This window comes from Xenopus tropicalis, chromosome 3 (assembly GCF_000004195.4).
Source record: "Xenopus tropicalis strain Nigerian chromosome 3, UCB_Xtro_10.0, whole genome shotgun sequence".
NCBI lineage: Eukaryota > Metazoa > Chordata > Amphibia > Anura > Pipidae > Xenopus > Xenopus tropicalis.
The window spans coordinates 102,336,618-102,349,094 of NC_030679.2; the positions used below are offsets into that span (position 1 = coordinate 102,336,618).

Here is a 12,477-nt window from a genome sequence, read left to right on the forward strand (position 1 = left end):
CTCCTGCAGTCTGCACAATAACTATATATTAATTTTTTAATTGCAGTACCACCTCAGTATATGTTCTTTTTGTAGTGCGCAGGGATTATTTGTGGGTTTCTAATGCTCCTACAGTCTGTCTGAGGTGTGAACAGGGGAACAATGTGGGTGATTACAGCCTGAGGTGTGAACACTGCAGGGGGAAAACAATGCAGAGATTAAAAGGTGTGAACAACACAGGGGATTACATTTTTAAACAATACAGGGGGTTTACAGCCTGAATCTGAGGTGAGAACCATGCAGGGGGGCAGTTAATCACAGTACTGATACCATTTAAAGCTTACACATGAGTAAGCCATCAAAGCAGTCAGACAGGTGGGGGGCCGCACGCGGGCCGCCAGTTGGACAGCACTGAGCTAGAGCATATTATAAAGGTATGTTGCAGAAGCTATTAAAACATAATTAAACACTTGTTATTTAACATGTAACTTTATGAAGTCCAAGTCTATGTAGTCCATGTTTGTGCCAAAGCTTGCCAAAAATAGCTAGAGAGTATCCTGGCAGCTGCCACATGTAAAATGAAGGCTTTTACAGGGTTATGGGAGATAGCTCTTAGTACAAGTTGATCCAGGGACTGGTCCAATTGCCATCTTGGAGTCAGGAAGGAATTTTTTTCCCCTCTGCAGCAAATTAGAGAGGCTTCAGATGGGTTTTTTTGCCTTCCTCTGGATCAACCTTACTTACTATGTTACTATGAGGGAGGTCTCCACACGTTTGGGACGCTGTTTGCAGTCAAACAGTCAACATCACTGTCTTTTGAGATATTGGTAGTGAGGGCCCAAGGGCTTTCCTTTTTGCACATTACGCACAAACGCACCTCAAAGAGCAAGTTATAGTAAAACATACTCACTCCTGGCTGAGTAAATCTGTACATTTATAGGGTCCTCCCCCAGGCAAATATTCCCATGTAAGACATTACAGGACAAGAGCACAATTTGTCACTTTGGTGTTTTGTAGATCCATGGGCAGGGAAAAAGCCCCAGAGTTATAACTGGGATAGAAAATGCTCAGAACAGTCCAAAGTGCTGTTGCCCTTTTAACCAAAATGCATTTTTTCAGTAACAGGAAAAGTGCAAAAAAACACATAAAAAAATATAAAACACGTACTGCAAAGTAATTCCCATAAATGACTGTATATATAGAGACACATATACGGTACATGCACAAACAGAGTATCTGATTAGTCAAGTCAGCTTGTTAATTGACAATGGATCCTTGGATATAGCCTGGCATGAAACAATGTCAGGGAGAGGTGCTTGCCAGAACATGCCGGGAGTGCATGCATGTCAGGACAACTGTGGGATCAGGGTGTGATCTATGATTCAGTGTCTGTATCAGTTACTCTCCCACTCTTTCTCCTGTCAATGTTAGACTTTAGATAATAGCATAGCGTGCGTGGCCCTTTTTCCAGTACAATCATTGGTTGTTATACTACAGATAAATGAGCCTTTAGCATTTCTCTGTGGTAAAGATTTTGCTAAAATCCGCTTTTTAAATAATTATTATTATTACCAGTTTGCCAAACCTGCCCACACTCATTTACATGACATCACACTTAAATATAATGCGGTTGTGAATGTATGGGAGGATATAAAATAACTGGGCCATTATTTGGTGTTGAATAACACTATTAAACTGCAGAGGTTTCATGTCAGATATGTCAAATACTAAAAAATGATTTTACTTTGCTGGTTCTATTTTTTCAAGAAGTAACAGAGGCCTATGCTAAATAACAAACTAAACTAAAATGAGCTTTTCTCTTGTACTAAAAGCAATACTTTATGCTGTGTTCTGCAGTGGAATTTAGGGCTTAGAGCATTTTTCCCCACCCACCTCCGCTTACATGATAGAGAAATTTGTCCTTGCATTTCTCCTGAGAATTTTGTCATCTGCTTCCCGAATATTATGTCAAAAGTTTCCAGCACATTCTATTCCTCCCTCCTTAATGGCAAGCTTGACAAAATGATGGCTTATTTATAGGAAGTGACATGAATGACAAATTATCTATGGCTAGCAGTTCACATTCTAAGGTCAATGGTAAAAATATGACCATATGCAGTAAAATGACTTCACTATCAGTTCTCGTGATTGTGCAGCTTCAAGTTGATGGTAGTCTGAACTAAACATGCCACATATATAGCTAAGGTTTAGGCTTATGCCACATGTGGCAGATTTTTGGCCTGTGGATAAACGCATAAAAGCCATATAAAACACTGAGTGGTCAGTAGAATACCCATTTACATATGTTCCCAGTTCATTCATACCTCTCATATTGCTTTTGTTTCTTTTTACAGCTTCTACAATAGAAAAGGATACAGTTGCCAAACTACCTTTCCTTAACCATCTGTACACTCCCAAAACAAAAACATGCAAAACAATGCAAAGTATGCAGACACCAAAGTAAGATGTTTTTGAATGATGTTCATCACTCTAAGTCCATTGAAATCAGTTTAAACAATGTTACAGAAAATAGCAAGTGGCTTTCCTGCACCCCAGTCCTGGAACAACATGCCTGAAAACACCTGAATAACCTCTTCCCTTCAAAAAGTCTGTAACAGCACTACCCCATCGCATGTACAGGTATGAAATCTATTATCTGAAATGCTTGGGTTTTCTGGTTAAAGGACAAGGAAAGATTAAGTCACTTGGGGGTGCCAAAATGTTAGGCACCCCCAAGTGACTTAAATCGCTTACCCCTGTACCCCGGGCTGGTGCTCCTGTTAGGAGAGAACAGCACCAGCCCGGGGTACCTGTAGCGAGCGCTTTCTTCTTCCGTGGCAAATTCCCTGGGCTGGCGCATGCACAGTAGAGTGAAAAGCCGACTGTTGTTAAAGTTCGGCTTTTCACTCTAATGCGCATGCGCAGTGTGCCAACGCGGAAGAAGGAAGCACTCACTGTTACCCCAGGCTGGTGCTGTTCTCTTCTAACTTGAGTCACTTGGGGGTGCCTAACATTTTGGCACCCCCAAGGCTTTCCTTCTCCAGAATCTTTCAATAATTTAGATCACCATACCTTAAAGGAGCAGTTCAGTGTAAAAAGGAAAATGAGCAAAATAGATAGACTGAGCAAAATAAAAAATGTTTTCAGTATAGTAAGTTCGCAAAAATGTCATCTATAAAGGCTGGAGTGGGCAGATGTCTAATAAAATGACCAGAACTCCACTGAGTGATCCAATCCCTCACACATTTTGTTCCATTGTGAAATAATGGATTCTGGGACTTAAAGTTCTTTCATAGTGGGGAAGTGACTTCAAGTTCCAGAATCCATTGCTTCACAATGGAACACATTGAGGAAGGAGTTGCATTACATCGTGAGTCTAGGAAATGGTTCTTACGCATTAAGATGGCCGTGCATATACCATTACTATACAAAACAAAGTTTGGTACAATTACTGGTATGCATTTCCCATCCCAACACCACCTATATCCATGTAGTATGGGTATCAATACTACTATTAATACTGCCATTGCCATATTAATACTAATATGGCAATTTACAAAATGTAATCTGCATGATTAAGCTCAATTCATGGCACTACCATGCTACTACATTGTAGGCAAACAAGGTAGAGGAAAAAGTAACATGTGTTAAACATAATTCTGGATAAAGGCATTTCCCTTTCAGCTGCATCATGTGTATAAAAGCCCATAGCCTGCTGCTTTATGTTTTATAAGTTTCCTCACTTCTTCAGAGAGCCTTTATATATCCCAATAAATTTTAACAGCAAATACATTATTAAAAGACCAGCATTTAAAAGGCCACATTTTGCTAAGGCTTCCTTAGTTTTATCATCACTCTCTTTCTCTACACATATGTTTTGATAAAACCCAAAGCCATCTCATATCTACTGGACAGAAGACATGTCCTTTCTGAAGGGTGGGCTTTAGAAAGCCATAAAAAAGTTGTGTAAAGCCAACACGAGAGACAATGGTCACTGAGGCAACGTTAAAACTGCAAGCAACACTAGTGACACCCTCACAGAAGCTAGCAGGAATAAGTAAAAAGATGATTTGGCTTCCCTAAATATATTAAAAAAAACAAAGTCAAAATGAATAATAAAATGCTGATGGCTGATCTGGAAGATCTCAAGCAGGGCCTTTTGGCATCTCTCTGTATTTGCATGAATGATTTATATACAGTCTAATTTTACTTTACGTTGTACTGTGAATATGGAGTAATGCATATAATCCATAACCCTTACAGAAATCTTAATTACACCACAGCATAAGACAGCCTAATCAGTCACTGAAAGTTACTAGAAAGCCAGACTTGCATTTCCAACCTGATTAAAATACCTCAGAATGAATTCATAAAGTCCTCACACCCCTGCAAGAAAATTAGAAATGGTCTTCATTTTTCTTTGGTGTATTACATGTCCTTAGCTCTTTTAGGTTAAAGGCCACTAAATGATTTAGAGGGGGAAAAGAGACTTGAAAAAGGGAGTAAACCCATTCAGCACATTCCTGAACCACTCCCAGTGTAAGGTGAAAGATTTCCAGCTGCTCCTAGGAATGAAGGCTGACGGCATTCTGGAACCCTGATCATGGTGTCCGTTATTTCAGAATGAATGATGTGATGCACCTGCACAGGTTAACTCAAGGATTAAGGGGAATAGAGACTGAGATGTCAAATGCATAGAAATAGTATGAGTTCGGATGTTTTGGCTTTCATTAGGCGTGACTATGGCAATTCCCAGGCACACCCTTAAAATAACTTCAAAGGCAACTGGTGCTCATAGTACTGATACATATAGATTGTATTACAGATATTATATATATATTATAGATATTATGTTTAGAGATAATTGATAAAATAAAAGAATCCTTCAAACAAAATCACCATTTGTTAGCACCACAACAAGTGTCCACTCCAACTTACAATCATGCTTAAGACTCTTTAATAAAGCCAGAGTATAAAGCATAATCACAGCTCCACAGCATTGCTTTTTCTAAGTTTTAACCTCAATCTAAAAAAATGTAAAATGCTGAAAAAAGTAAAATGGGTAATGTAAATCAAGGTTTGACTGTAGATTTGGGGTGAACTGCAAAAAAAATGTTAAAATTCAACAAAATGTTTCACGAAAATAACATTTACATGGTATAAACAAGTTTTAAAGGAAAATGAAGAAAAGAACTATGGCATAATGTATGTCAAATGTATGGCATATGTAGCCATAGAAATGCAACAGAATTGTAAAAAAAAGAACTTAAATGCAGGTATGTAAACTCAGGGTTTGACTGTATTTAAAGTTATTTGTAAATGTAATTGCAAATGAAACCAGTATCTGTCTGCCCCTTTCTATTCTCTGCACTCTTGGCTCTGACTCTTGGAATAAAATAACAAAGTAGCAGTTAGTTCTCTGTACTGTTTCAAGAGTCAGAACCAGACAACAAAAAAGGTTAAACAAATTGTGCTTTTAAGAGCAAGTGCATAAAAAAAAAAATCATGAATATGTATAATGTATAATGTATAATATATATATATATATATATATATATATATATATATATATATATATTTTTTTTTTTTTTTTATAGGCATGACAGAGATTTCACTTGTGAATGACAAGCAGAATTTGCAGCTGCATGTCAGAATTACAACCATTACTTGGGGCGTCCATAACATTTTCTGCATGGTTCTCTCTGTGTCAAATATTTCAGACTTACATTCTGTAAAATAAAGGACAAATAAAAAATAGCTATGTAAATATGTTTAAGTGCTAATTTGTATTTAAGGAAAGTTGTACTGTATAGTTGTATGTTGCATCAAAAACGTCAGCCTGCCTAAAATGACACAATACACAAAGTTAAGTTGGCAGGCCCTGCTAGCGTATAGCATTATTTGTTCCTCTGGCATGCTATCCTGCTCATTGCTGTATATTGTATCTTGTGCAATGATACAGCTTGCACCACAAGCTATGGTGGAAATCTTTATCGGGCCCCATGATTTGATTTTACAGAAGAAGCCAAAACATTCCAGAGCAGCAGGATGAGGTCACTTAGTAATTAAGATCTGTAGTAAATAAACGCTATGGAATTCCTCATTGTGTCCCACAGCCTCTTAAATACACCAGTCAGCAGGAGTGGAGTTCAGAGGGAGCACAAGGTTTAGTAACCCCTCAGTTTCCAAAAGGAGCTGTATGGGCAATGAGAACAGGCAATATAACTATAACTTTTACACAACTAAAATCAAAAGAGAATTATTCTGGGCATTTTGCCGCCAGTCTGCCAAACTATTAAATGCTTGGTTGTTAAATGGCCTTAATCATGCAGTGTGCCACTGCCTAAGGTTGTGCCACTAGCAACTATATATTAAAGCCCTTGACAGCTCTGCCTTAGAGGACAATAATGCAATATTTTAAAGGAAAATTTCCCAGTGTTTTCAGGCAAGAATCACTTGACAAGAAGATGCATAATTAGGTTAAGGCTAAAAATTTGGTGGGCAAACTGCTTGAAATTGCTGTGTGTGCCAATGCCAGATGGGCTCAAGTCGCTCCATTCAAAAAACATACAAACTTTTTTTCTACAGACAGTCCTGCTAGCAACCTATAAGTCACCCTGCACAGCTAGTATTGCCATAAACACACACCAGTGACTCGTGAGTAATACTCATAACAAATCCTACTTATGTCAGTGATGAGAGATAACAGACATTTTGGCAAGCCCAAACCACACACCTATAAATGTACCCAGTGAACATATCCAAGGATATGTCTGATGGAACAAGCGGCTTATTCTCCGTTAGTACATTCCAGTCTGCTAGAAGTGTTCATCACTACCGCCTCCCATTTACTTGAAAATGTATGGCAGTGTTACTATTGGCTCTTTTTAGCCTGAGAATTGCCAGTACACTTGTACCAGTGTTGTTACATGTTTCCCTTTCAAGTGAATAAAAGGTGGCAGATGTCTCATGATTTGTGAGTAGACAATGGTTTACACACGTTTGTCCTAAATATCATCGAGGATCTCATTTAGTGCTGCATTTACATTTGTATTGGGACCCTGGTCAGCAGGTATTGGAGTTGCCAGACGAATACAATAGTCTTCTCAAGTCATTAGTCCTCTGCAAAGGGCATGCTATTTGCCTCAGGCAAGATCTTGCTTTGCAGGGCAATAAGAGCCCTTATGCGTGGGCGTTTACTCTTGCGTTCCTGTGCACTGGCTTTTTTATGTGTTCCATGGGAATGAATGAGTTAACAGAGCCTGTTCTTTTCTATTGTGCCTGTACCTACTGCACCACTAAACACAGTTAATGCTGTATGTTGCATCTCAAACGCGTTTGGCAGTTCAGCACAGTGTTGTGGGTAGAGACACAACAGAAAAGAACAGGATCAGTTAACTGATACATGTGTAGTGGCCCTTACAGATACAAGCAGGGGTTTTCTGCTCAGCTCTGAAAAAGACACCACACCTTCCTGTCTTATGTCCTGTGAGTTAACATGGACATAAAGCAAAATATTCTGTAATAAGTATAATAGCATCATAGGACTTGAACCCCTGGGCTGGATTAGAGGGTTTAGACAGATTAGGTTCAACACCCACCTTATAAAATGCTTTCAGATGGGTGCAAAAGCCGCAAAATCCTTTCCAGTGTTTAGGTAATTAGCGTCTTTCTTCTATGCTGGATCAATGGACTGACTGAAACATCCACAAACAATTTTACATTTCCACCCATGGAGCAAAATTGTTCACTGAATCACTTAGATCACCTTTATATGGGTAAGGATGCACCAAATACAGAATTTAGGATTCTGCACAAAGTATGCTTGGCCTTTGTATGGCCTGCCATTTCTATATGTATACATATTATATGTAACATGCAGTGGTTGTTTTAAAAAGAAATTGGGTTGTGTAATGGTAGGAAGAGACCGATAAGAGAGATTACCGCATAACATTTTGTGAAATATGCACAGTGCCCACAATATTTATAATACACACACCCATACACACCCAGACCAGGAGAAGACACTTGCTTGTGATTGCCCCAAGCAATAAAACATGGACGATGACAACAATACATGACATAATTGGCAAAGACTTTAAAGAAAAAATGTCAACAGGGAAATGACTTCTGTTATCTCCTGGATTAGGTTCATATTTAATGTGGAAAATATAGAGTAAGTGGAACCGTGCAAGTTAGCACTGGCCGCTGAGCTCCTGAAATAATTATTTCTTTGGCACAATTTTCCAAGTGATTGCTAAAACATACATGCCTTCCTGTTTAACAAACAGACTACTGTAAGCCACGCAGCTGAGATGTACCCAAAAGAATACAGCACAATTCAGCCAGAAAACAGCCTATGCACTACAGTACTAAAATAAATCCCACAGCAACCACCAATGAGCAGCTATTGATAGGGAAGAAAGACAGCAGGAATAAGATGTCTGATAAGACAAGGTGGCAACCCTACTACCCCAGCTACACTTTGGCTGCAAGCTGTATTTTGGCAACAGCACCAGGTATTTAGGTCCGACATCTGTGGCTCCCATAGGCTGAGAGGTGCGGCATGGAAACCAAATAAACATTTTAGGGAAAAACACTGAGAAGGAATCTCTTTAACAATTACGGGTGTGTCGCCCACACTTCACATCACTGCAAATCTCATCCCACCCATGAAAAAGCAAAACAGCAGGTGCACCCAGCACCCAGACATGTTCCACTTACCAATGATTCTGCACCCTAAGTACCTGAAAATCTCAGGAACCCTGAAGGTTATCAAGAGGTGAATGGGAGAGTGGAAACCTGCCATTGCTATGGGAATATTGCACCCACGCCCCACTGAACAGCACCTACTGCTCGTCCGCTGTTTAAGCAGCAATAGTCACCTTGGCCATAAACACTGAGGCTCAAACACTTGCCACTAAGCCGCTGCTGTTAAGAAGCTGTCAGGGAATCCTGGGATTTGTAGTGCAACAACTAGGTATCCGGCCATTTCTGCTGCAAAAGCCCATCTAACGCTGTAACTAAAACAACCTATGCCCCCAGAAACTATTGATCTAATGCTGATCTATAACACCCAGAACTTGCACTGACAGCTGCTTGAAGGCGGATGCTGATAATTGTAGTTCAACACAAGTTACAAGCTGAGGTTCAGGTTTGCTATAACGTATAATTGTGCCACATATGATATGGGAAGCGGCCAGAGGAGAGCATAAAGGCACATCCATTCTGTATGAGGCGAGAGGGTGACTGCTCCCCTTGACTGCACACTTCCTGGAAAAGTAAGGGAGCAACTTGTTTGTTACTAAAACATATAAATAACGATTACACGATCCCGGGCCCTAAACACAATCCCAACTCAATGGCTGTAACGCTCTTGCAGATATTTCATACTCTTACCTCGCTACTATGTGCCGCAGGAGAAGCGCCAGGAAGCCGCCCGAACCCGCCAGGCGATGCAAGCACAGTACTCAGGCTTCCTCCGGCTGCTCACTGCTCATGCGCAGCCACTCCCTGGCCGCAGCGCGCAAGGGCACCTGGGACTTGTAGTGTGTGTGTGTGTGTGTGTAGAGTCACTCCGCTGGAATGTGTGTGACAGATGCAGTGACCTTAGGGATTGGCTTAGTAGGGCTGATCTCAGATAAAGGAAAGGTAATGCAGGTTACGCCACTGTCTTAATAAGGTGTCACAAGGAGGTAGGAAGGCTGAGACAATAACTCTGCTTTGTTATATGAGTAATGGTATCTAATAAAAATAATTATGTAGAAAATATAGTGTAATTTCGCTATTAATGCATTAATTGCAGATGATTTATATTGCAATCAGGCCCAACTTTACTGTTATGGAACACCAGGAATGTATAATTGTCTAACCCGTGGCTGTTGTGCTATAGATGAATGTCAACTTCCATAAGTCCCCCAAAAGGATTTAGCTGTCAGTAGGATGTGGGAGTTAAAAAACAACATTAGATGGGCATTGGGTTGGCAGTTGACATTAGGGTGCAAAAGCTATGCATTCAAAACCTTGCTGACCACTAAATAGCCTATAGCACCTAAGCATTGTTGCATACTGCACACTGCCATGAAATTCATTTTAACCACTTCACACAAGGTTTTTTATTTTAATTTACTCTGAAATATGGATAACCTTTAGGGCCATGACACACGGGGAGATTAGTCGCACTGTGACAAAACTCTATTTGTTTCGCAGGCGACTAATCTCCCTGCAATGCCATCCATGTGGCTAGCCCCATATGCAATTTCAAAATAAGCTTTCCCATAACAGTATTCCTTTAATGTACAGCCAGTGTTTGGGTGCCATCAAAATTATCAGGCCTGTCCTATTGATGAGACAAATGATATCCAAGGCTTTTGCCGATATCGGCCACCTTGTTACCTACCATACACACTCTGAATAATATCAGTGCAATAGTGTTGCAGGTTTAAAAAGCTTTGTGTAAACTGTCTCCATGTTTCCCTAAAATGCCTACTCTTCCATAACCAGAGTCCCTTGCCACAGACTTTTATCTTCTCTGCTACTATAGGTACTGCTGTGGTGGGATTATCACCAATGAATTGTCTCTTCTTACATTTTACAAATCTAAGTCTGTAAGAGGGGTGAAAGGGTTCACCAAAGTTAGTGTGGGATCATTTTAGTTATCTTTTGGGTAATTGCAGTGTTTAGTAGTATTGGGCAAGGTTAAGTAGTTTTAGTTGAAGCATTAGTGCCTGCCCACAAGGAAGAGAAGGGAAACACCTTGGTGGGCCGAAGTGTTTAGTTCAGGGTGTATTGAGGACCCTGGTGTGCTTCAAGCTGATGCCGGGTTGTTCAGAGGGACCCAAGAGCACCTGACAAGTCTGGTACGATTGGGCTAAGCCCTGTGATAGGGAGTGTGGAGTCCCCCTGAGGAGAGGTACTGGAGGGTGAAGGTGGAAGGGGTGAACGAACAGAGGGAAGGGCGGTGTGTGTGATTACTTGGAACAAACTGTGTACAGAAGTGTGTTACCTGCTTGGTGTAATTAACATCTGCTGCTTCTGTGTAAAGAGTGCTTTGCCTATTCTGGAGGCATGTACAAAATTAGAATAAACATTGTGTGTGTTACAACTCCCTGCACTCTTGTGTTTCTTAGTGTGGTTGAAGTAATCAAGAGGGGATTACTGCCTACAAGCGTGCTGTGTTCTTGTGTGTAGCAAAAATGTAGAGGTCAATGCTAAACCAACTATGCTTCAACTATAGCCAAATCTGTAGATCCAACAGCTGTAATCCTGTAAAATACTCAGTAATAAATCAGTTGTGGATTTCTAAAGAGGAAAGTGTAAATTTATCAAGACCTGGGGTACTAAGTTCTGTTACTTGTATCTAAAAATGACTTTGTATGTTCTCCTGAGACCTGTATGGGTTTCCTCTGGACACTCTGGTTTCCTTCCACACTCATATAATAAGATTAATAGAAGATAAACCTAAATATCATATGTGAAGTGATAGGGACTTTAGATTGTAAGTTCCACTGCAGCAGGGGGTGATCTAAATGATATATTATATCTGTGCTATGTCAGTGCTATAAACTGTAAATAATAATAATAAACATCTGGGGAACATAGTGTAACACTATTTTGGCTATATATGGACCAAAACCAGGCTAGTAGTAGAGCAAGGGTTACATGTGACTCTCATACATCAGGATGGGCCTCCGCTATATGGTAGTAACTACTGGAGGATGTTGTTAAACTATACCTCCCACTGCCACTGTGTAGTGTAATTGATGATATATTAGATAGATGATGATAGAGCTCTTGCAAACAATGGAACTGTTTATTTGTCCAAGACAAAGGTAGAAATGCAGGGATATCAATAATCACTCAGATGAGGTATGCAGCAATACAATTGATGTTAAAGCAGATTAAGCAGTAGAAGTATGGTACCTTCCAGTTTATCCCTACTCATCAAGAGGTTGGGCAGGGTAAGACAGCCAACAGAGTGACTGGAGGCAAGCTCACCGGTTTATCCCTTCTCATAAAGAGGTTGGGCAGGGTTAATTGCTGGCCTATGTCCCTGGCACTTCTGTGTCCCTAATCTAAGACAAGTAAGCCTGTTAGGAGACTACTCCTTTACTCTCTCTCCTGGATGGAGCAAATGAGCTGCTCTTTCTATGTAATTTCTGACTGACCCACTTTCCTAGAAAGTGCTATGACGTTAAATACCCTGTCCTTACTTTTCCTTTTGTTTAGATGGTATGGCTTTACTGGGGCCTGTTTCTGCACCCAGGCTCAATGGATAGGTACACTAGGTAGCAATCCGGCAGCCAAAGAGGAAGTCACACCCTCCTGCCACACACTTTATCAGTCTGCAGGGGGTGTGTACAACCAGACCAGACCTATAAGGAATAGCTTTATAACTGTAACTCAAGTACAAGGGCTTCTGCCCAATAATAATAAAGATGTGAAGAGGTAGGGTTTAAAGCCATAGGGAGCTTAACCCTATGGGTCCCTACAATAGTT

The 12,477-nt window shown here is 40.3% G+C and overlaps 1 protein-coding gene and 1 long non-coding RNA gene across 3 annotated transcripts in view; one reads left to right on the top strand and one right to left on the bottom strand.

Moving 5' to 3' along the window:
- The window catches only part of tmod3 (tropomodulin 3), a 32,668-nt gene extending 23,179 nt beyond the window's left edge, over positions 1-9,489 (bottom strand). The window contains exon 1 of one of the 2 annotated variants that reach the window (XM_012959063.3): positions 9,379-9,489. The gene's annotated coding sequence lies outside the window, so the exon portion shown is untranslated. 2 annotated transcript variants of the gene reach the window in all.
- LOC116409770 lies at positions 2,181-5,746 on the top strand. The gene is made up of 2 exons (XR_004222039.1): positions 2,181-2,619; positions 5,577-5,746. It is a non-coding gene; the product is annotated as an uncharacterized LOC116409770 (long non-coding RNA).
- Positions 9,490-12,477: the final 2,988 nt, after the last annotated feature.